Genomic DNA, 22,745 nt, shown 5'->3' with positions numbered 1-22,745 from the left:
GCCGCGGCCCTACCGGAAAATGCTTCACAGGCTGGTTTGGCGGCGTCACGTGGGCGCCGGTGTCGCCGAGGCTGACGGCCGCCGGAAAGCCCGCAGCCCCACAGGCTGTGGGGCCACGCGAGCGGCTGCCAAAGAGCTTTCCAACGAGGCACGGCTTTCCCTCCTGGCTCTTCGGGCGTGGGAGCTGTCGCCAGAGCCACGGCCCTACCGGAAAATGCTTCGCAGGCTGGCGTGGCGGGGCCATGTGGGCGCCCGTGGCGCCGAGGCTGACGGTCGCTGGAAAGCCCGCAGCCCCACGGGCTGTGGGGCCATGCGAGCGGCTGTCAAAGAGGTTTCCAACGAGGCACGGCTTTCCCTCCTGGCTCTTCGGGCGTGGGAGCTGTCGCCAGAGCCGCGGCCCTACCGGAAAATGCTTCGCAGGCTGGCGTGGCGGGGCCACGTGCGCGCCAGTGTCGCCGACGCTGACGACTGCCGGAAAGACTGCAGCCCCACGGGCTGTGGGGCCACGCGAGCGGCTGCCAAAGAGCTTTCCAAGGAGGCACGGCTTTCCCTCCTGGCTCTTCGGGCGTGGGAGCTGTCGCCAGAGCCGCGGCCCTACCGGAAACTCCTTCGCAGGCTGGCGTGGCGGCGCCACGTGGTCGCAGGTGTCGCCGAGGCTGACGGCCGCCGGAAAGCCCGCAGCCCCACGGGCTGTGGGGCCACGCGAGCGCCTGCTAAAGAGCTTTCCAATGAGGCAAGGCTTTCCCTCCTGGCTCTTCGGGCGTGGGAGCTGTCGCCAGAGCCGCGGCCCTACTGGAAAATGCTTCGCAGGCTGGCGCGATGGCGCCACGTGGGCGCCGGTGGCGCCGAGGCTGACGGCCGCCAGAAAGCCCGCAGTCCCACGGGCTGTGGGGCCACGCGAGCGGCTGCCAAAGAGCTTTCCAACGAGGCACGGCTTTCCCTCCTGGCTCTTCGGGCGTGGGAGCTGTCGCCAGAGCTGCGGTCCTACCGGAATATGCTTCGCAGGCTGGCGCGGCGGCGCCACCTGGGCGCCAGTGGCGCCGAGGCTGACGTCCGCCGGAAAGCCCGCAGGCCCACGGGCTGTGGGGCCACGCGAGCGGCTGCCAAGGAGCTTTCCAACGAGGCACGGCTTTCCCTCCTGGCTCTTCGGGCGTGGGAGCTGTCGCCAGAGCCGCGGCCCTACCGGAAAATGCTTCGCAGGCTGGCGCGGTGGCGCCACGTTGGCGCCGGTGTCGCCGAGGCTGACGGCAGCCGGAAAGCCCGCATCCCCACGGGCTGTGGGGCCACGCGAGCGGCTGTCAAAGGGGTTTCCAAGGAGGCACGGCTTTCCCTCCTGGCTCTTCGGGCGTGGGAGCTGTCGCCAGAGCCGCGGCCCTACCGGAAAATGCTTCGGAGGCTGGCGCGGCGTCGCCACGTGGGCGCCGGTGTCGCCGAGGCTGACGGCCGCCGGAAAGCCCGCAACCCCACGGGCTGTGGGGCCACGTCAGCGGCTGCCAAAGAGCTTTCCAAGGAGGCACGGCTTTCCCTCCTGGCTCTTCGGGCGTGGGAGCTCTCGCCAGAGCCGCGGCCCTACCGGAAAATGCTTCACAGGCTGGTTTGGCGGCGCCACGTGGGCGCCGGTGTCGCCGAGGCTGACGGCCGCCGGAAAGCCCGCAGCCCCACAGGCTGTGGGGCCACGCGAGCGGCTGCCAAAGAGCTTTCCAAGGAGGCACGGCTTTCCCTCCTGGCTCTTCGGGCGTGGGAGCTGTCGCCACAGCCGCGGCCCTACCGGAAAATGCTTCGCAGGCTTGCGTGGCGGGGCCATGTGGGCGCCCGTGGCGCCGAGGCTGACGGCCGCCGGAAAGCCCGCAGCCCCACGGGCTCTGGGGCCACGCGAGCGCCTGCTAAAGAGCTTTCCAAGGAGGCACGGCTTTCCCTCCTGGCTCTTCGGGCGTGGGAGCTGTCGCCAGAGCCGCGGCCCTACCGGAAAATGCTTCGCAGGCTGGCGCGATGGCGCCACGTGGGCGCCGGTGGCGCCGAGGCTGACGGCCGCCGGAAAGCCCGCAGGCCCACGGGCTGTGGGGCCACGCGAGCGGCTGCCAAAGAGCTTTCCAACGAGGCACGGCTTTCCCTCCTGGCTCTTCGGGCGTGGGAGCTGTCGCCAGAGCTGCGGCCCTGCCGGAATATGCTTCGCAGGCTGGCGCGGCGGCGCCACCTGGGCGCCAGTGGCGCCGAGGCTGACGGCCGCCGGAAAGCCCGCAGGCCCACGGGCTGTGGGGCCACGCGAGCGGCTGCCAAAGAGGTTTCCAACGAGGCACGGCTTTCCCTCCTGGCTCTTCGGGCGTGGGAGCTGTCGCCAGAGCCGCGGCCCTACCGGAAAATGCTTCGCAGGCTGGCGCGGTGGCGCCACGTGGGCGCCGGTGTCGTCGAGGCTGACGGCCGCCGGAAAGCCCGCATCCCCAGGGGCTGTGGGGCCACGCGAGCGGCTGCCAAAGAGCTTTCCAACGAAGCACGGCTTTCCCTCCTGGCTCTTCGGGCGTGGGAGCTGTCGCCAGAGCCGCGGCCCTACCGGAAAATGCTTCGGAGGCTGGCGCGGCGTCGCCACGTGGGCGCCGGTGTCGCCGAGGCTGACGGCCGCCGGAAAGCCCGCAGCCCCACGGGCTGTGGGGCCACGCGAGCGGCTGCCAAAGAGCTTTCCAAGGAGGCACGGCTTTCCCTCCTGGCTCTTCGGGCGTGGGAGCTGTCGCCAGAGCCGCGGCCCTACCGGAAAATGCTTCGCAGGCTGGCACAGCGGCGCCACGTGGGCGCCGGTGTCGCCGAGGCTGACGGCCGCCGGAAAGCCCGCAGCCCCACGGGCTGTGGGGCCACGCGAGCGGCTGCCAAAGAGCTTTCCAACGAGGCACGGCTTTCCCTCCTGGCTCTTCGGGCGTGGGAGCTGTCGCCAGAGCCGCGGCCCTACCGGAAAATGCTTCGCAGGCTGGCGCGGCGGCGCCACGTGGGCGCCGGTGGCGCCGAGGCTGACGGCCGCCGGAAAGCCCGCAGCCCCACGGGCTGCGAGGCCACGCGAGCGGCTGCCAAAGAGCTTTCCAACGAGGCACGGCTTTCCCTTGTGGCTCTTCGGGCGTGGGAGCTGTCGCCAGAGCCGCGGCCCTACCGGAAAATGCTTCGCAGCCTGGCGTGGCGGCGCCACGTGGGCACCGGTGTAGCCGAGGCTGACGGCCGCCGGAAAGCCCGTAGGCCCACGGGCTGTGGGGCCACGCGAGCGGCTGCCAAAGAGCTTTCCAAGGAGGCACGGCTTTCCCTCCTGGCTCTTCGGGCGTGGGAGCTGTCGCCACAGCCGCGGCCCTACCGGAAAATGCTTCGCAGGCTGGCGCGGCGGCGCCACGTGGGCGCCGGTGTCGCCGAGGCTGACGGCCGCCGGAAAGCCCGCAGCCCCACGGGCTGTGGGGCCACGCGAGCGGCTGCCAAAGAGCTTTCCAAGGAGGCACGGCTTTCCCTCCTGGCTCTTCGGGCGTGGGAGCTGTCGCCAGAGCCGCGGCCCTACCGGAAAATGCTTCGCAGGCTGGCGCGGCGTCGCCACGTGGGCGCCGGTGGCGCCGAGGCTGACGGCCGCCGGAAAGCCCGCAGGCCCACGGGCTGTGGGGCCATGCGAGCGGCTGCCAAAGAGCTTTCCAAGGAGGCACGGCTTTCCCTCCTGGCTCTTCGGGCGTGGGAGCTGTCGCCAGAGCCGCGGCCCTACCGGAAAATGCTTCGCAGGCTGGCGTGGCGGCGCCACGTGGGCGCCGGTGGCGTCGAGTCTGACGGCCGCCGGAAAACCCGCAGCCCCACGGGCTGTGGGGCCACGCGAGCGCCTGCCAAAGAGCTTTCCAACGAGGCACGGCTTTCCCTCCTGGCTCTTCGGGCGTGGGAGCTGTCGCCAGAGCCGCGGCCCTACCGGAAAATGCTTCACAGGCTGGTTTGGCGGCGTCACGTGGGCGCCGGTGTCGCCGAGGCTGACGGCCGCCGGAAAGCCCGCAGCCCCACAGGCTGTGGGGCCACGCGAGCGGCTGCCAAAGAGCTTTCCAACGAGGCACGGCTTTCCCTCCTGGCTCTTCGGGCGTGGGAGCTGTCGCCAGAGCCACGGCCCTACCGGAAAATGCTTCGCAGGCTGGCGTGGCGGGGCCATGTGGGCGCCCGTGGCGCCGAGGCTGACGGTCGCTGGAAAGCCCGCAGCCCCACGGGCTGTGGGGCCATGCGAGCGGCTGTCAAAGAGGTTTCCAAGGAGGCACGGCTTTCCCTCCTGGCTCTTCGGGCGTGGGAGCTGTCGCCAGAGCGGCGGCCCTACCGGAAAATGCTTCGCAGGCTGGCGTGGCGGGGCCACGTGCGCGCCAGTGTCGCCGACGCTGACGACTGCCGGAAAGACTGCAGCCCCACGGGCTGTGGGGCCACGCGAGCGGCTGCCAAAGAGCTTTCCAAGGAGGCACGGCTTTCCCTCCTGGCTCTTCGGGCGTGGGAGCTGTCGCCAGAGCCGCGGCCCTACCGGAAACTCCTTCGCAGGCTGGCGTGGCGGCGCCACGTGGTCGCAGGTGTCGCCGAGGCTGACGGCCGCCGGAAAGCCCGCAGCCCCACGGGCTGTGGGGCCACGCGAGCGCCTGCTAAAGAGCTTTCCAATGAGGCAAGGCTTTCCCACCTGGCTCTTCGGGCGTGGGAGCTGTCGCCAGAGCCGCGGCCCTACTGGAAAATGCTTCGCAGGCTGGCGCGATGGCGCCACGTGGGCGCCGGTGGCGCCGAGGCTGACGGCCGCCAGAAAGCCCGCAGTCCCACGGGCTGTGGGGCCACGCGAGCGGCTGCCAAAGAGCTTTCCAACGAGGCACGGCTTTCCCTCATGGCTCTTCGGGCGTGGGAGCTGTCGCCAGAGCTGCGGTCCTACCGGAATATGCTTCGCAGGCTGGCGCAGCGGCGCCACGTGGGCGCCAGTGGCGCCGAGGCTGATGGCCGCCGGAAAGCCCGCAGGCCCACGGGCTGTGGGGCCACGCGAGCGGCTGCCAAAGAGCTTTCCAACGAGGCACGGCTTTCCCTCCTGGCTCTTCGGGCGTGGGAGCTGTCGCCAGAGCCGCGGCCCTACCGGAAAATGCTTCGCAGGCTGGCGCGGCGTCGCCACGTGGGCGCCGGTGTCGCCGAGGCTGACGGCCGCCGGAAAGCCCGCAACCCCACGGGCTGTGGGGCCACGTGAGCGGCTGCCAAAGAGCTTTCCAAGGAGGCACGGCTTTCCCTCCTGGCTCTTCGGGCGTGGGAGCTCTCGCCAGAGCCGCGGCCCTACCGGAAAATGCTTCACAGGCTGGTTTGGCGGCGCCACGTGGGCGCCGGTGTCGCCGAGGCTGACGGCCGCCGGAAAGCCCGCAGCCCCACAGGCTGTGGGGCCACGCGAGCGGCTGCCAAAGAGCTTTCCAAGGAGGCACGGCTTTCCCTCCTGGCTCTTCGGGCGTGGGAGCTGTCGCCACAGCCGCGGCCCTACCGGAAAATGCTTCGCAGGCTTGCGTGGCGGGGCCATGTGGGCGCCCGTGGCGCCGAGGCTGACGGCCGCCGGAAAGCCCGCAGCCCCACGGGCTCTGGGGCCACGCGAGCGCCTGCTAAAGAGCTTTCCAAGGAGGCACGGCTTTCCCTCCTGGCTCTTCGGGCGTGGGAGCTGTCGCCAGAGCCGCGGCCCTACCGGAAAATGCTTCGCAGGCTGGCGCGATGGCGCCACGTGGGCGCCGGTGGCGCCGAGGCTGACGGCCGCCGGAAAGCCCGCAGGCCCACGGGCTGTGGGGCCACGCGAGCGGCTGCCAAAGAGCTTTCCAAGGAGGCACGGCTTTCCCTCCTGGCTCTTCGGGCGTGGGAGCTGTCGCCAGAGCTGCGGCCCTGCCGGAATATGCTTCGCAGGCTGGCGCGGCGGCGCCACCTGGGCGCCAGTGGCGCCGAGGCTGACGGCCGCCGGAAAGCCCGCAGGCCCACGGGCTGTGGGGCCACGCGAGCGGCTGCCAAAGAGGTTTCCAACGAGGCACGGCTTTCCCTCCTGGCTCTTCGGGCGTGGGAGCTGTCGCCAGAGCCGCGGCCCTACCGGAAAATGCTTCGCAGGCTGGCGCGGTGGCGCCACGTGGGCGCCGGTGTCGTCGAGGCTGACGGCCGCCGGAAAGCCCGCATCCCCAGGGGCTGTGGGGCCACGCGAGCGGCTGCCAAAGAGCTTTCCAACGAAGCACGGCTTTCCCTCCTGGCTCTTCGGGCGTGGGAGCTGTCGCCAGAGCCGCGGCCCTACCCGAAAATGCTTCGGAGGCTGGCGCGGCGTCGCCACGTGGGCACCGGTGTCGCCGAGGCTGACGGCCGCCGGAAAGCCCGCAGCCCCACGGGCTGTGGGGCCACGCGAGCGGCTGCCAAAGAGCTTTCCAACGAGGCACGGCTTTCCCTCCTGGCTCTTCGGGCGTGGGAGCTGTCGCCAGAGACGCGGCCCTACCGGAAAATGCTTCACAGGCTGGTTTGGCGGCGCCACGTGGGCGCCAGTGTCGCCAATGCTGACGGCCGCCGGAAAGCCCGCAGCCCCACAGGCTGTGGGGCCACGCGAGCGGCTGCCAAAGAGCTTTCCAACGAGGCACGGCTTTCCCTCCTGGCTCTTCGGGCGTGGGAGCTGTCGCCAGAGCCGCGGCCCTACCGGAAAATGCTTCGCAGGCTGGCGTGGCGGCGCCACGTGGTCGCAGGTGTCGCCGAGGCTGACGGCCGCCGGAAAGCCCGCAGCCCCACGGGCTGTGGGGCCACGCGAGCGCCTGCTAAAGAGCTTTCCAATGAGGCACGGCTTTCCCTCCTGGCTCTTCGGGCGTGGGAGCTGTCGCCAGAGCCGCGGCCCTACCGGAAAATGCTTCGCAGGCTGGCGTGGCGGCGCCACGTGGTCGCAGGTGTCGCCGAGGCTGACGGCCGCCGTAAAGCCCGCAGTCCCACGGGCTGTGGGGCCACGCGAGCGGCTGCCAAAGTGCTTTCCAACGAGGCACGGCTTTCCCTCATGGCTCTTCGGGCGTGGGAGCTGTCGCCAGAGCCGCGGCCCTACCGGAAAATGCTTCGCAGGCTGGCGCGGTGGCGGGGCCACGTGGGCGCCAGTGTCGCCGAGGCCGACGGCCGCCGGAAAGCCCGCAGCCCCACGAGCTGTCGGGCCACGCGAGCAGCTGCCAAAGAGCTTTCCAACGAGGCACGGCTTTCCCTCCTGGCTCTTCGGGCGTGGGAGCTGTCACCAGAGCCGCGGCCCTACCGGAAAATGCTTCGCAGGCTGGTTTGGCGGCGCCACGTGGGCGCCGGTGTCGCCAATGCTGACGGCCGCCGGAAAGCCCGCAGCCCCACAGGCTGTGGGGCCACGCGAGCGGCTGCCAAAGAGCTTTCCAACGAGGCAGAGCTTTCCCTCCTGACTCTTCGGGCGTGGGAGCTGTCGCCAGAGCCGCGGCCCTACCGGAAAATGCTTCGCAGGCTGGCGTGGCGGGGCCATGTGGGCGCCCGTGGCGCCGAGGCTGACGGCCGCCGGAAAGCCCGCAGCCCCACGGGTTGTGGGGCCACGCGAGCGGCTGCCAAAGAGCTTTCCAACGAGGCACGGCTTTCCCTCCTGGCTCTTCGGGCGTGGGAGCTGTCGCCAGAGCCGCGGCCCTACCGGAAAATGCTTCGCAGGCTGGCGCGATGGCGCCACGTGGGCGCCGGTGGCGCCGAGGCTGACGGCCGCCAGAAAGCCCGCAGTCCCACGGGCTGTGGGGCCACGCGAGCGGCTGCCAAAGAGCTTTCCAACGAGGCACGGCTTTCCCTCCTGGCTCTTCGGGCGTGGGAGCTGTCGCCAGAGCTGCGGCCCTACCGGAATATGCTTCGCAGGCTGGCGCGGCGGCGCCACCTGGGCGCCAGTGGCGCCGAGGCTGACGGCCGCCGGAAAGCCCGCAGGCCCACGGGCTGTGGGGCCACGCGAGCGGCTGCCAAAGAGCTTTCCAAGGAGGCACGGCTTTCCCTCCTGGCTCTTCGGGCGTGGGAGCTGTCGCCACAGCCGCGGCCCTACCGGAAAATGCTTCGCAGGTTGGCGTGGCGGGGCCATGTGGGCGCCGGTGTCGCCGAGGCTGACGACTACCGGAAAGCCCGCAGCCCCACGGGCTGTGGGGCCACGCGAGCGGCTGCCAAAGAGCTTTCCAAGGAGGCACGGCTTTCCCTCCTGGCTCTTCGGGCGTGGGAGCTGTCGCCAGAGCCGCGGCCCTACCGGAAAATGCTTCGCAGGCTGGCGTGGCGGCGCCACGTGGTCGCAGGTGTCGCCGAGGCTGACGGCCGCCGGAAAGCCCGCAGCCCCACGGGCTGTGGGGCCACGCGAGCGCCTGCTAAAGAGCTTTCCAATGAGGCACGGCTTTCCCTCCTGGCTCTTCGGGCGTGGGAGCTGTCGCCAGAGCCGCGGCCCTACCGGAAAATGCTTCGCAGGCTGGCGTGGCGGCGCAACGTGGTCGCAGGTGTCGCCGAGGCTGACGGCCGCCGTAAAGCCCGCAGTCCCACGGGCTGTGGGGCCACGCGAGCGGCTGCCAAAGAGCTTTCCAACGAGGCACGGCTTTCCCTCCTGGCTCTTCGGGCGTGGGAGCTGTCGCCAGAGCCGCGGCCCTACCGGAAAATGCTTCGCAGGCTGGCGCGGTGGCGGGGCCACGTGGGCGCCAGTGTCGCCGAGGCTGACGGCCGCCGGAAAGCCCGCAGCCCCACGAGCTGTCGGGCCACGCGAGCAGCTGCCAAAGAGCTTTCCAACGAGGCACGGCTTTCCCTCCTGGCTCTTCGGGCGTGGGAGCTGTCACCAGAGCCGCGGCCCTACCGGAAAATGCTTCGCAGGCTGGCGCAGCGGCGCCACGTGGGCGCCGGTGGCAGGGCGGCTGACTTCCGCCGGAAAGCCCGCAGCCCCACGGGCTGTGGGGCCACGCGAGCGGCTGCCAAAGAGCTTTCCAATGAGGCACGGCTTTCCCTCCTGGCTCTTCGGGCGTGGGAGCTGTCGCCAGAGCCGCGGCCCTACCGGAAAATGCTTCGCAGGCTGGCGCGGCGGGGTCACGTGGGCGCCAGTGTCGCCGAGGCTGACGGCCGCCGGAAAGCCCGCAGCCCCACGGGTTGTGGGGCCACGCGAGCGGCTGCCAAAGAGCTTTCCAACGAGGCAAGTCTTTCCCTCCTGGCTCTTCGGGTGTGGGAGCTGTCGCCAGAGCCGCGGCCCTACCGGAAAATGCTTCGCAGGCTGGCGCGGCGGCGCCACGTGGGCGCCGGTGTCGCCGAGGCTGACGGCTGCCGGAAAGCCCGTAGCCCCACGGTCTGTCGGGCCACGCGAGCAGCTGCCAAAGAGCTTTCCAAGGAGGCACGGCTTTCCCTCCTGGCTCTTCGGGCGTGGGAGCTGTCGCCAGAGCCGCGGCCCTACCGGAAAATGCTTCGCAGGCTGGTGTGGCGGCGCCACGTGGGCGACGGTGGCGGGGAGGCTGACGGCCGCCGGAAAGCCCGCAGCCCCACGGGCTGTGGGGCCACATGAGCGGCTGCCAAAGAGCTTTCCAACGAGGCACGGCTTTCCCTCCTGGCTCTTCGGGCGTGGGAGCTGTCGCCAGAGCCGTGGCCCTACCGGAAAATGCTTCGAAGGCTGGCGCGGCGGCGCCACGTGGGCGCCGGTGGCGTCGAGGCTGACGGCCGCCGGAAAGCCCGCAGCCCCACGGGCTGTGGGGCCACGCCAGCGGCTGCCAAAGAGCTTTCCAACGAGGCACAGCTTTCCCTCCTGGCTCTTCGGGTGTGGGAGCTGTCGCCAGAGCCGCGGCCCTACCGGAAAATGCTTCGCAGGCTGGCGTGGCGGCGCCACGGGGGTGCCGGTGTCGCCGATGCTGACGGCCGCCTGAAAGCCCGCAGCCCCACGGGCTGTGGGGCCACGCGAGCGGCTGCCAAAGAGCTTTCCAAGGAGGCACAGCTTTCCGTCCTCGGTCTTCGGGCGTGGGAGCTGTCGCCAGAGCCGCGGCCCTACCGGAAAATGCTTTGCAGGCTGGCGCGGCGGCGCCACGTGGGCGCCGGTGGCGTCGAGGCTGACGGCCGCCGGAAAGCCCGCAGCCCCACGGGCTGTGGGGCCACGCGAGCGGCTGCCAAAGAGCTTTCCAACGAGGCACGGCTTTCCCTCCTGGCTCTTCGGGCGTGGGAGCTGTCGCCAGAGCCGCGGCCCTACCGGAAAATGCTTCGCAGGCTGGCGCGGCGGCGCCCAATTCATTCTCAGGGGCAATAATCCTCATAATTTCACACGGATTAACCTCCTCAATACTGTTCTGCCTAGCCAACACAAACTATGAACGCACACATAGCCGCATCCTCCTCTTAACACGCGGCCTACAGCCCCTACTACCCCTCATAGCTACATGGTGGCTCCTAGCTAACCTAACAAACATAGCCCTACCCCCAACCACAAACCTAATAGCAGAACTAACAATCATAATCGCACTATTCAATTGATCCACCTTCACAATCATTCTCACTGGAATTGCAACCCTACTAACCGCCTCCTACACCCTATTCATGCTATTAATAACTCAACGAGGAGTACTCCCCACCCACATTACATCAGTCCAAAACTCCAGAACACGAGAACACCTCCTAATAACCCTCCACATCATCCCTCTACTCCTCCTAATCCTAAAACCAGAGCTAATCTCAGGAATCCCCTCATGCAAGTATAGTTTAACCCAAACATTAGATTGTGATTCTAAAAATAGAAGTTAAACCCTTCTTACCTGCCGAGGGGCGGTTTAACCAACAAGAACTGCTAATTCTTGTATCTGAGTCTAAAACCTCAGCCCCCTTACTTTTAAAGGATAACAGTAATCCATTGGTCTTAGGAGCCACCCATCTTGGTGCAAATCCAAGTAAAAGTAGTGGAAATCGCATTACTCCTTAACACTTTCATAACCCTAACACTAGCAATCATCCTAACGCCAATCCTACTTCCCTTCCTATCCAAAAACTTTCAAAACTCCCCCACCACCATCACCCACACAGTCAAAACCGCCTTTCTAACAAGTCTAGTACCAATAACCCTATTTATACACTCAGGCATAGAGAGCATTATCTCCAACTGAGAATGAAAATTCATCATAAACTTTAAAATTCCTATTAGCCTTAAAATAGACCAATATTCCCTAATATTCTTCCCCATTGCACTATTTGTAACATGGTCTATTCTCCAATTTGCATCATGATACATAGCCTCCAACCCCCACATCACAAAATTCTTTCACCATCTCCTAATATTCCTAATCGCCATACTAACCCTAACCATCGCCAACAACTTATTCCTCCTCTTCATCGGATGAGAAGGAGTTGGAATCATATCATTCTTATTAATCGGCTGATGGCAAGGACGAGCAGAAGCCAATACAGCTGCTCTCCAGGCCGTCCTTTATAACCGAATTGGAGACATTGGCATTATCTTAAGCATAGCATGACTTGCCTCATACACAAACACCTGAGAAGTACAACAAGCCTTCACCCCAACCCAAACTCCCACACTCCCCCTCCTTGGCCTAATCCTAGCAGCAACAGGAAAATCAGCCCAATTTGGCCTCCACCCATGACTGCCAGCTGCCATAGAAGGCCCAACTTCAGTCTCTGCCCTACTCCATTCCAGCACTATAGTAGTAGCCGGAATCTTCCTACTAATTCGCACCCACCCCATACTTTCCAGCAACCAAACTGCCCTTACCACATGCTTATGCCTAGGCGCACTATCCACACTATTCGCCACCACCTGTGCAATCACACAAAACGACATCAAAAAAATCATTGCCTTCTCCACATCCAGCCAACTGGGGCTTATAATAGTTACCATTGGACTTAACCTCCCGCAACTTGCCTTCCTACATATCTCAACACACGCCTTCTTCAAGGCCATACTATTCCTTTGCTCCGGATCAATCATCCACAGCCTAAATGGAGAACAAGACATTCGAAAAATAGGAGGCTTACAAAAAATACTCCCCACAACCACCTCCTGCTTAACTATTGGTAATTTAGCCCTAATAGGAACTCCCTTCCTAGCCGGATTCTACTCAAAAGACCTAATCATCGAAAGCATAAACACCTCATACCTAAACACTTGAGCCCTCCTTCTAACCTTACTAGCCACATCATTCACCGCAACCTACACCCTACGCATAACACTACTCGTCCAAACAGGATTCACCCGAATACCCACAACTGTCCCAGTAAATGAAAACGATCGGGCAATCATCAATCCAATCACCCGCCTCGCTCTAGGTAGCATTACAGCTGGCCTACTCATCACATCCTTCATTTTACCAACAAAAACCCCTCCAATAACCATGCCAACACTCACAAAAACTGCAGCCATCATTGTTACAACCCTAGGCATCATCCTCGCCTTAGAGCTTTCAAACATAGCCCACACCCTAACCTCACCAAAACAAACCACACTCATAAACTTCTCCACCTCATTAGGATTCTTCAACCCCTTATCCCATCGCCTCACCTCTACAAATCTACTAAACAGCGGACAAAAAATTGCATCCCACCTAATTGACCTATCCTGATACAAAAAAATAGGCCCAGAAGGGCTCGCTGACCTCCAACTCATAATAACCAAAACCTCTACCACCTTCCACTCCGGATTAATCAAAACCTACTTAAGCTCATTCGCCCTATCCGTCCTCATCATCCTACTAGCACATAGACCCAAACCCGCAACCCCAATGGCCCCAAATCTACGAAAATCCCACCCTCTCCTCAAAATAGTTAACAACTCACTAATCGACCTACCCACCCCACCAAACATCTCTACTTGATGAAACTTCGGATCCCTACTAGGTATCTGCCTACTGACACAAATCCTAACAGGGCTTCTGCTAGCCATACATTATACCGCAGACACAACCCTAGCTTTCTCATCCGTCGCCCACACATGTCGAAATGTACAATATGGCTGACTAATCCGAAACCTCCACGCAAACGGAGCATCATTCTTCTTTATCTGTATCTACTTCCACATCGGACGAGGGTTCTACTACGGCTCCTACCTCTACAAAGAAACCTGAAACACAGGAGTTATTCTCCTCCTAACCCTAATAGCGACTGCCTTCGTAGGATATGTCCTACCATGAGGACAAATATCTTTCTGAGGTGCTACAGTCATTACTAACCTATTCTCAGCAATTCCATATATTGGCCAAACTCTCGTAGAGTGAGCCTGAGGTGGCTTCTCAGTGGACAACCCAACACTAACCCGATTCTTTGCCCTCCATTTCCTACTTCCATCCTAGTAGGATCAACCCAACTACATCCTAGTTGCTAACCTCTTCATCCTAACATGAGTAGGCAGTCAACCCGTAGAACACCCCTTCATCATCATTGGACAACTGGCCTCCCTAACCTACTTCACCATCCTACTACTCCTATTCCCCGCCATCGGAGCCCTAGAAAACAAAATACTTAACTACTAAAAACACTCTAATAGTTTAACAAAAACATTGGTCTTGTAAGCCAAAGACTGAAGATTGCACCCCTTCTTAGAGTTTCCCCTCAGAAAAAGAGGACTTAAACCTCTATCTCCAACTCCCAAAGCTGGTATTTTACACTAAACTATTCTCTGACCCCCCCTAAACTGCCCGAATAGCACCACGAGATAACCCCCGCACCAACTCCAACACGACAAACAGGGTCAACAGCAATCCCCAACCCGCTACCAAAAACATCCCAACCCCACAGGAATAAAACATTGCTACCCCACTAAAATCCAACCGAACAGAAAACATACCCCCACTATCAACAGTAACCACCCCAGGGTTCCAAAATTCAACAAGCCCCCCAACAACCCCTCCCACCACAAGCACTAGAACAAGCCCCGCCCCATACCCAACAACTCATCAATCGCCTCAAGTCTCCAGAAAGGGATCCGCAGCCAAAGACACAGAATATACAAAAACCACCAACATTCCCCCCAAATACACCATAAACAATACCAAGGATACAAAAGAAACCCCCAAACTTAATAATCATCCACACCCTGCAACAGAAGCTAAGACCAAACCAACTACCCCGTAATAGGGGGAAGGATTAGACGCAACTGCCAAACCCCCCAAGACAAAACATAACCCCAAAAAGAGTACAAAATAAGTCATAGCAGTTTCTGCTTGGTCTCTTCCCAAGACTTACGGCCTGAAAAGCCGTCGTTGTTTAACCTCAACTACAGAAACCATATCTTCATTTCTTCATTTTCTTTCTTTTTTGTCCCCCCCCCTAACCCCCCCACGAACATGTCCCCCCCCCTACCCCCCCTAACCCCCCCACGAACATGTCCCCCCCCCTACCCCCCCAACACTTGACATACGCGTATAAGCTCCCATGTACCTCTTTGCATTCACCCACGCACCCCATTATACATGCCAGCCAACGTTTAACAACCATTAATATCTAAGCGGGTATTCTCCCTCTCCGACCCATCCTCTCTTCCAGAGGATATCCCACCCAATGGATACCGAAATCCTTTACAATATCAGTACTAAAACCATTTCCTCGTTAGGTTATACATACCAATTTCCCTGCATACGGCAGTGCTTGTCTGCCCCCTTGAATGAAATGCTGAGGCATGGCCATCCAAAATCTCTCGAGGTACACAAAGCTTCGTACCAGGTGGATTTATTAGTCGAGCTCCTCACGTGAAATCAGCAACCCGGTGTGAGAAAGATCCTACGCTACTAGCTTCAAGACCATTCTTTCCCCCTATACCCCTAGCCCATCTTGCTCTTTTGCGCCTCTGGTTCCTATGTCAGGGCCATACCTAGGTTAGTCCTCTCAACTTGTACTTCACCGATACATCTGGTCGTCTATTTATCAACATCTCACCCGTGATCGCGACATCCGACCGTTTTGGCACCTTTGGTTCCTTTTTTTTTTCTGGCGTCTTCAATAAACCCCTCCAGTGCACCGAGGTACACCCAATCTATAGACATGGACCCTCCCTGGTATTCGCGCGGAGTTTGGCCCTCAGGAATACCTCAACGTCATGGTTGTCAAGGTATGGGGAATCATCTCCTCACTGATGCACTTTGCCAAACAACTGGCTATGGTGAGCCCACAGACTATTATCTGTGTTGTTATTTAATGAATGCTCTATGGACATGATTTTACACTTTTCATTTCCTCTAATTTTCTAAACAAAACTAGGGAGTTCTAACTGAAAGATTAACCGTGTTTTTTCACGTATTTTATCATCATCTTTTTCACATGTCAACAGCAGTGATGTTCCATTAAAAAAGAACATACACAATTCTGTGTTTGTATATTCGAACAACACACCACATATTTTAAAAGAAACTCCCCTGAAAACAACAAACAACAAACAACAAACAACAAACAACAAACAACAAACCAAATGATTCTCGTCTCCGTAGCTTAACAACCAAAGCATGGCACTGAAGATGCCAAGATGGCCGCCACATGCACCCGAAGACAAAAGACTTAGTCCTAACCTTACCGTTAATTCTTGCTAGACATATACATGCAAGTATCCGCGTCCCAGTGTAAATGCCCTCGAGTCCTTACTAAGGAGAGAGGAGCGGGTATCAGGCACACTCATAGCTGTAGCCCAAGACACCTTGCTAGGCCACACCCCCACGGGTACTCAGCAGTAGTTAACATTAAGCAATAAGTGCAAGCTTGACTTAGTTATAGCAATCCCAGGGTTGGTAAATCTTGTGCCAGCCACCGCGGTCACACAAGAGACCCAAATTAACCGTATACGGCGTAAAGAGTGGCACTATGATATCACGACAACTAGGATTAAGATGCAGCTAAGCTGTCATAAGACCAAGGTGTACTTAAGATCGCCCTTAAGATGATCCTAGCACTTTTGATTGATTTAACCCCACGAAAGCTAGGGTACAAACTGGGATTAGATACCCCACTATGCCTAGCCCTAAATCTCGATGCTTACCGTACCAAAGCATCCGCCCGAGAACTACGAGCACAAACGCTTAAAACTCTAAGGACTTGGCGGTGCCCCAAACCCACCTAGAGGAGCCTGTTCTATAATCGATAACCCACGATTCACCCGACCACCTCTCGCCAAAGCAGCCTACATACCGCCGTCGCCAGCTCACCTTCCCTGAAAGCCCAATAGTGAGCACAATAGCCCAACCTGCTAGTAAGACAGGTCGAGGTATAGCCTATGAGGTGGGAGAAATGGGCTACATTTTCTACGATAGAAAACCCACGGAAGGGGGCATGAAACAACCCCCGGAAGGCGGATTTAGCAGTAAAGTGGGACAATAAAGCCCCCTTTAAGTTGGCCCTGGGGCACGTACATACCGCCCGTCACCCTCCTCACAAGCCACGGACAACCATAACTAATAAGCCTTATGGCTAAAGAAGAGGTAAATCGTAACAAGGTAAGTGTACCGGAAGGTGCACTTAGCATACCAAGACGTAGCTATAAAACAAAGCATTCAGCTTACACCTGAAAGATATCTGTCAAACACCGGATCGTCTTGAAGCTTACTCTAGCCCAACCACACTGCACAAACAGCAACGACAAAAATCCACTCTACCACCTAACTAAAACATTCTTTAAACTTAGTATAGGCAATAGAAAAGACCCCCGCCTGGCGCGATAGAAATTTTGTACCGTAAGGGAAAGATGAAATAACAATGAAAAGCCAAGCAGTAAACAGCAAAGATTCACCCTTGTACCTTTTGCATCATGATTTAGCAAGAACAACCAAGCAAAATGATTTTAAGCTTGTCCCCCCGAAACCCAAGCGAGCTACTTGCAAGCAGCTACCCCTGAGCGAACCCGTCTCTGTTGCAAAAGAGTGGGATGACTTGCCAGTAGAGGTGAAAAGCCTACCGAGCTGGGTGATAGCTGGTTGCCTGTGAAATGAATCTTAGTTCCCTCCTGACCCTCCTTCCCCGGACACAAACCCTAACCCATATGTAATGAGTCAAGAGCAATTTAAAGGAGGTACAGCTCCTTTAAAAAAGGATACAACCTCCACTAGCGGATAATCACCCAACTTCTTCCCATATTGTAGGCCTTCAAGCAGCCATCAATAAAGAGTGCGTCAAAGCTCCACACACAAAAATTCAACAACAACATGACTCCCTTCCCACCAACAGGCTAACCTATACTAATAGGAGTATCAATGCTAAAATGAGTAACTGGGGGCTACCCCCTCAATCAAGCGCAAACTTACATCCCCACATTATTAACAGATATAAATAATACCTCAATTAAAACAAGACCAAAGTATTGACCCGCCCTGTTACCCCAACTCAGGAGCGCATATTTAGAAAGATTAAAATCTGTAGAAGGAACTAGGCAAACCCAAGGCCCGACTGTTTACCAAAAACATAGCCTTCAGCCCACCAAGTATTGAAGGTGACGCCTGCCCAGTGACACAACGTTTAACAGCCGCGGTATCCTAACCGTGCAAAGGTAGCGCAATCAATTGTCCCATAAATCGAGACTTGTATGAATGGCTAAACGAGGTCTTAACTGTCTCCTACAGATAATCAGTGAAATTGATCTTCCTGTGCAAAAGCAGGAATACCCACATAAGACGAGAAGACCCTGTGGAACTTAAAAATCAGCGACCACCACACACAAACCTAACCCTACCAGGCTCACTGCCCCCAAACTCTGGCCCGCATTTTTCGGTTGGGGCGACCTTGGAGAAAAACAAACCCTCCAAAAATAAGACCACATCTCTTGACCGAGAGCAACCCCTCAATGTACTAACAGTAACCAGACCCAATACACTTGACCAATGGACCAAGCTACCCCAGGGATAACAGCGCAATCTCCTCTAAGAGCCCACATCGACGAGGAGGTTTACGACCTCGATGTTGGATCAGGACATCCTAATGGTGCAGCCGCTATTAAGGGTTCGTTTGTTCAACGATTAACAGTCCTACGTGATCTGAGTTCAGACCGGAGCAATCCAGGTCGGTTTCTATCTATGATACACTTTCTCCAGTACGAAAGGACCGAGAAAGTAGGGCCAATACCACAGGCACGCCCTCTCCCCAAGTAGTGCACCCAACTAAATTACCTAAGGACACCCCACACTACTACCCCTAGAAAAGGACCAGCTAGCGTGGCAGAGCTTGGTAAATGCAAAAGGCTTAAGCCCTTTACCCAGAGGTTCAAATCCTCTCCCTAGCCCCCATGGCCCACCCACCTACCCTAACTTACCTCATCATGTCCCTGTCCTATGTGGTCCCAATCCTAATTGCCGTAGCATTCCTAACCCTAGTTGAACGGAAAGTGCTAAGCTATATACAAGCTCGAAAAGGCCCAAACATTGTAGGCCCATTCGGACTATTACAGCCTGTGGCTGACGGAATCAAACTATTCACCAAAGAACCAATTCGTCCATCTACTTCCTCCCCATTTCTCTTCCTTATAACCCCCATACTAGCTCTTCTTTTAGCACTTACTATCTGAATCCCTCTTCCCCTTCCATTCTCCCTAACCGACCTAAATCTAGGCCTCCTCTTCCTCTTAGCTATATCCAGCCTAGCAGTTTACTCAATTCTATGATCGGGTTGAGCCTCAAACTCAAAATACGCCCTAATCGGGGCCCTACGAGCAGTAGCACAAACCATTTCCTACGAAGTAACACTAGCCATTATTCTCCTATCCGTAATCCTACTTAGCGGAAACTACACCCTAAATACCCTCGCCATCACCCAGGAACCCCTATACCTTGTCTTCTCCTCGTGGCCCCTTGCAATAATATGATATATTTCAACCCTCGCTGAAACAAACCGCGCCCCCTTCGATCTCACAGAAGGAGAGTCAGAACTGGTATCCGGGTTTAACGTAGAATATGCTGCTGGACCATTCGCCTTATTCTTCCTAGCCGAATACGCAAACATCATATTAATAAACACACTAACTGCTATCCTATTCCTAAACCCAAGCTCACTAAACCTCCCACAGGAGTTATTCCCCATAGTCTTAGCCACAAAAGTCCTACTGCTCTCCTCGGGCTTTCTATGAATCCGTGCCTCTTACCCACGATTTCGCTACGATCAACTCATACATCTGCTTTGAAAGAACTTTCTCCCATTAACACTAGCATTATGTCTTTGACACACTAGCATGCCAATCTGCTACGCAGGCCTACCTCCTTACTTAAGGAAATGTGCCTGAACGTAAAGGGTCACTATGATAAAGTGAACATAGAGGTACACCAGCCCTCTCATTTCCTAAATAATACTTAGAAAAGTAGGAATCGAACCTACACAAGAGAGATCAAAACTCTCCATACTTCCTTTATATTATTTCCTAGTAAGGTCAGCTAATAAAGCTATCGGGCCCATACCCCGAAAATGAAGGTCTAACCCCCTCCCTTACTAATGAACCCCCATGCTAAGCTAGTCGCATCCTTAAGTCTACTCCTAGGAACAACCATCACAATCTCAAGCAACCATTGAGTAATAGCCTGAACTGGACTAGAAATCAACACGCTCGCCATCATCCCCCTCATCTCAAAATCCCACCACCCTCGAGCCATCGAAGCCGCAATCAAGTACTTTCTAGTGCAAGCCGCCGCTTCAACCCTAGTCCTCTTCGCAAGCATGAACAATGCATGACACACAGGACAATGAGATCTCACCCTACTAACTCACCCCACTTCATGTCTACTCCTCACAGCTGCAATTGGAATAAAACTAGGATTAGTTCCATTTCATTTCTGATTCCCAGAAGTACTTCAAGGCTCATCCCTAACCACTGCCCTGTTACTATCAACAATAATAAAATTTCCTCCAATCACCATTCTATTCATAACATCACACTCCCTCAACCCAACATTACTAACCATCATAGCAATTGCATCAGCAGCCTTAGGTGGATGAATGGGATTAAACCAAACACAAATCCGAAAGATTTTGGCCTTCTCATCCATCGCCCACTTAGGTTGAATAACGATCATCATCATTTACAACCCAAAGCTCACCCTATTAACCTTCTATCTATACTCTCTAACAACCACTGCTGTCTTTCTCACCCTAAACACAATTAAAGCCGTAAAACTATCAACAATAATAACCTCATGAACAAAGACCCCCATACTCAACGCCACTCTCATACTAGCCCTACTATCACTAGCAGGACTTCCCCCTCTCACAGGATTCTTGCCTAAATGACTCATCATCCAAGAATTAACTAAACAAGAAATAACAACAGCAGCCACAATCATTGCCATATTATCCGTACTAGGATTGTTCTTCTACCTTCGCCTCGCATATTACTCAACAATCACACTCCCACCAAACTCTACAAATCACATAAAACAATGACACATTAACAAACCAACAGGCTCTCCAATCGCCATCACTACCTCCCTATCAATCCTATTACTACCCCTCTCCCCAATAATCCTGACCACCGTCTAAGAAACTTAGGATAACCCCTTAAACCGAAGGCCTTCAAAGCCTTAAACAAGAGTTGAAACCTCTTAGTTTCTGTTAAGATCCACAGGACATTAACCTGCATTTCCTGAATGCAACCCAGACGCTTTTATTAAGCTAGGACCTCCCCTAGACAGATGGGCCTCGATCCCATAAAATTCTAATTAACAGTTAGATGCCCGAACCAGCAAGCTTCTGCCTATCAGACTCCGGTACACTTTTAATGTACATCAATGAGCTTGCAACTCAACATGAACTTCACCACAGAGTCGATAAGAAGAGGAATTGAACCTCTGTAAAAAGGACTACAGCCTAACGCTTCAACACTCAGCCATCTTACCTGTGACCTTTATCAATCGATGATTATTTTCAACAAACCACAAAGACATCGGCACCTTATACCTAATCTTCGGTGCATGAGCTGGCATAGTGGGTACTGCCCTTAGCCTACTCATTCGTGCAGAACTTGGCCAACCCGGAACCCTCCTAGGAGACGACCAAATCTACAACGTAATTGTCACCGCTCACGCCTTCGTAATAATCTTCTTCATAGTAATACCAATCATGATTGGTGGCTTCGGAAATTGACTAGTCCCACTTATAATTGGTGCTCCTGACATAGCATTTCCACGCATAAACAACATAAGCTTCTGACTGTTACCCCCATCATTCCTACTCCTCCTAGCCTCTTCCACAGTAGAAGCCGGAGCCGGCACAGGGTGAACAGTATATCCCCTCCTAGCTGGTAACCTGGCCCATGCTGGGGCTTCAGTAGACCTAGCAATTTTCTCCCTTCACTTAGCAGGTGTATCCTCCATTCTAGGTGCCATTAACTTTATCACTACAGCCATCAACATAAAGCCCCCTGCCCTCTCACAATATCAAACCCCCCTATTCGTATGATCTGTACTCATCACTGCCGTCCTATTATTACTTTCACTTCCAGTGCTTGCTGCAGGCATCACTATGCTACTTACAGACCGAAACCTAAACACAACATTCTTTGATCCCGCCGGAGGCGGTGACCCCGTACTATATCAGCACCTCTTCTGATTCTTTGGTCACCCAGAAGTATACATCCTAATCCTACCAGGCTTTGGAATCGTTTCTCATGTTGTAACATACTACGCAGGTAAAAAAGAACCATTCGGCTATATAGGAATGGTCTGAGCCATACTATCCATTGGGTTCCTAGGTTTCATTGTCTGAGCTCACCACATATTTACAGTCGGAATAGACGTAGACACCCGAGCATACTTCACATCTGCCATTATAATCATTGCTATTCCTACAGGCATTAAAGTATTTAGCTGATTAGCTACATTACACGGAGGAACTATCAAATGAGATCCCCCAATACTATGAGCCTTAGGCTTCATCTTCCTCTTCACCATTGGAGGCCTCACGGGAATTGTCTTAGCAAACTCCTCCCTAGACATCGCCTTACACGACACATACTACGTAGTTGCCCACTTCCACTATGTCCTCTCAATAGGAGCAGTTTTCGCCATCTTAGCAGGATTTACCCACTGATTCCCCCTATTAACAGGCTACACCCTCCACCCCTCATGAACTAAGGCCCACTTTGGGGTAATATTCACAGGGCTTAACTTAACATTCTTCCCACAACACTTCCTAGGCTGAGCTGGTATGCCACGACGATACTCTGACTACCCAGATGCATACACCTTATGAAACACCATGTCCTCTATCGGCTCGCTTATCTCAATAACAGCTGTAATTATACTGATATTTATCATCTGAGAAGCCTTCGCATCAAAACGAAAAGTCCTGCAACCAGAGCTAACCGCCACCAACATCGAATGAATCCACGGCTGCCCACCTCCATATCACACCTTCGAAGAACCTGCCTTCGTCCAAGTCCAAGAAAGGAAGGAATCGAACCCTCATATGCTGGTTTCAAGCCAACCGCATCAAACCACTCATGCTTCTTTCTTATGAGGTGTTAGTAAACCAATTACATAGCCTTGTCAAGTCTAAATCACAGGTGAAAGTCCTGTACACCTCACATGGCTAACCACTCACAATTCGGCTTTCAAGACGCCTCATCACCCATCATAGAAGAGCTCGTCGAATTCCACGACCATGCCCTAATAGTCGCACTGGCAATCTGTAGCCTAGTCCTCTACCTCCTAGCACTCATACTCATAGAAAAACTATCCTCAAACACTGTTGATGCGCAAGAAGTTGAACTAATCTGAACAATCCTACCAGCTATCGTTCTCATCCTCCTTGCTCTCCCTTCACTACAAATCCTATATATAATAGATGAAATTGATGAACCCGATCTGACCTTAAAAGCTATCGGC

The 22,745-nt window shown here is 56.7% G+C and overlaps 1 pseudogene; it reads left to right on the top strand.

Annotated features, from left to right (window-relative positions):
- Nucleotides 1–16,513: 16,513 nt before the first annotated feature.
- On the top strand, nucleotides 16,514–22,375 carry LOC128903238 (NADH-ubiquinone oxidoreductase chain 2-like; annotated as a pseudogene).
- Nucleotides 22,376–22,745: the final 370 nt, after the last annotated feature.

Source organism: Rissa tridactyla, unplaced genomic scaffold, assembly GCF_028500815.1.
Source record: "Rissa tridactyla isolate bRisTri1 unplaced genomic scaffold, bRisTri1.patW.cur.20221130 scaffold_241, whole genome shotgun sequence".
Taxonomy (NCBI): Eukaryota; Metazoa; Chordata; class Aves; order Charadriiformes; family Laridae; genus Rissa; species Rissa tridactyla.
Note: the sequence above shows the minus strand (reverse complement) of the source record. Positions and strands in the feature narration are given on the sequence as shown.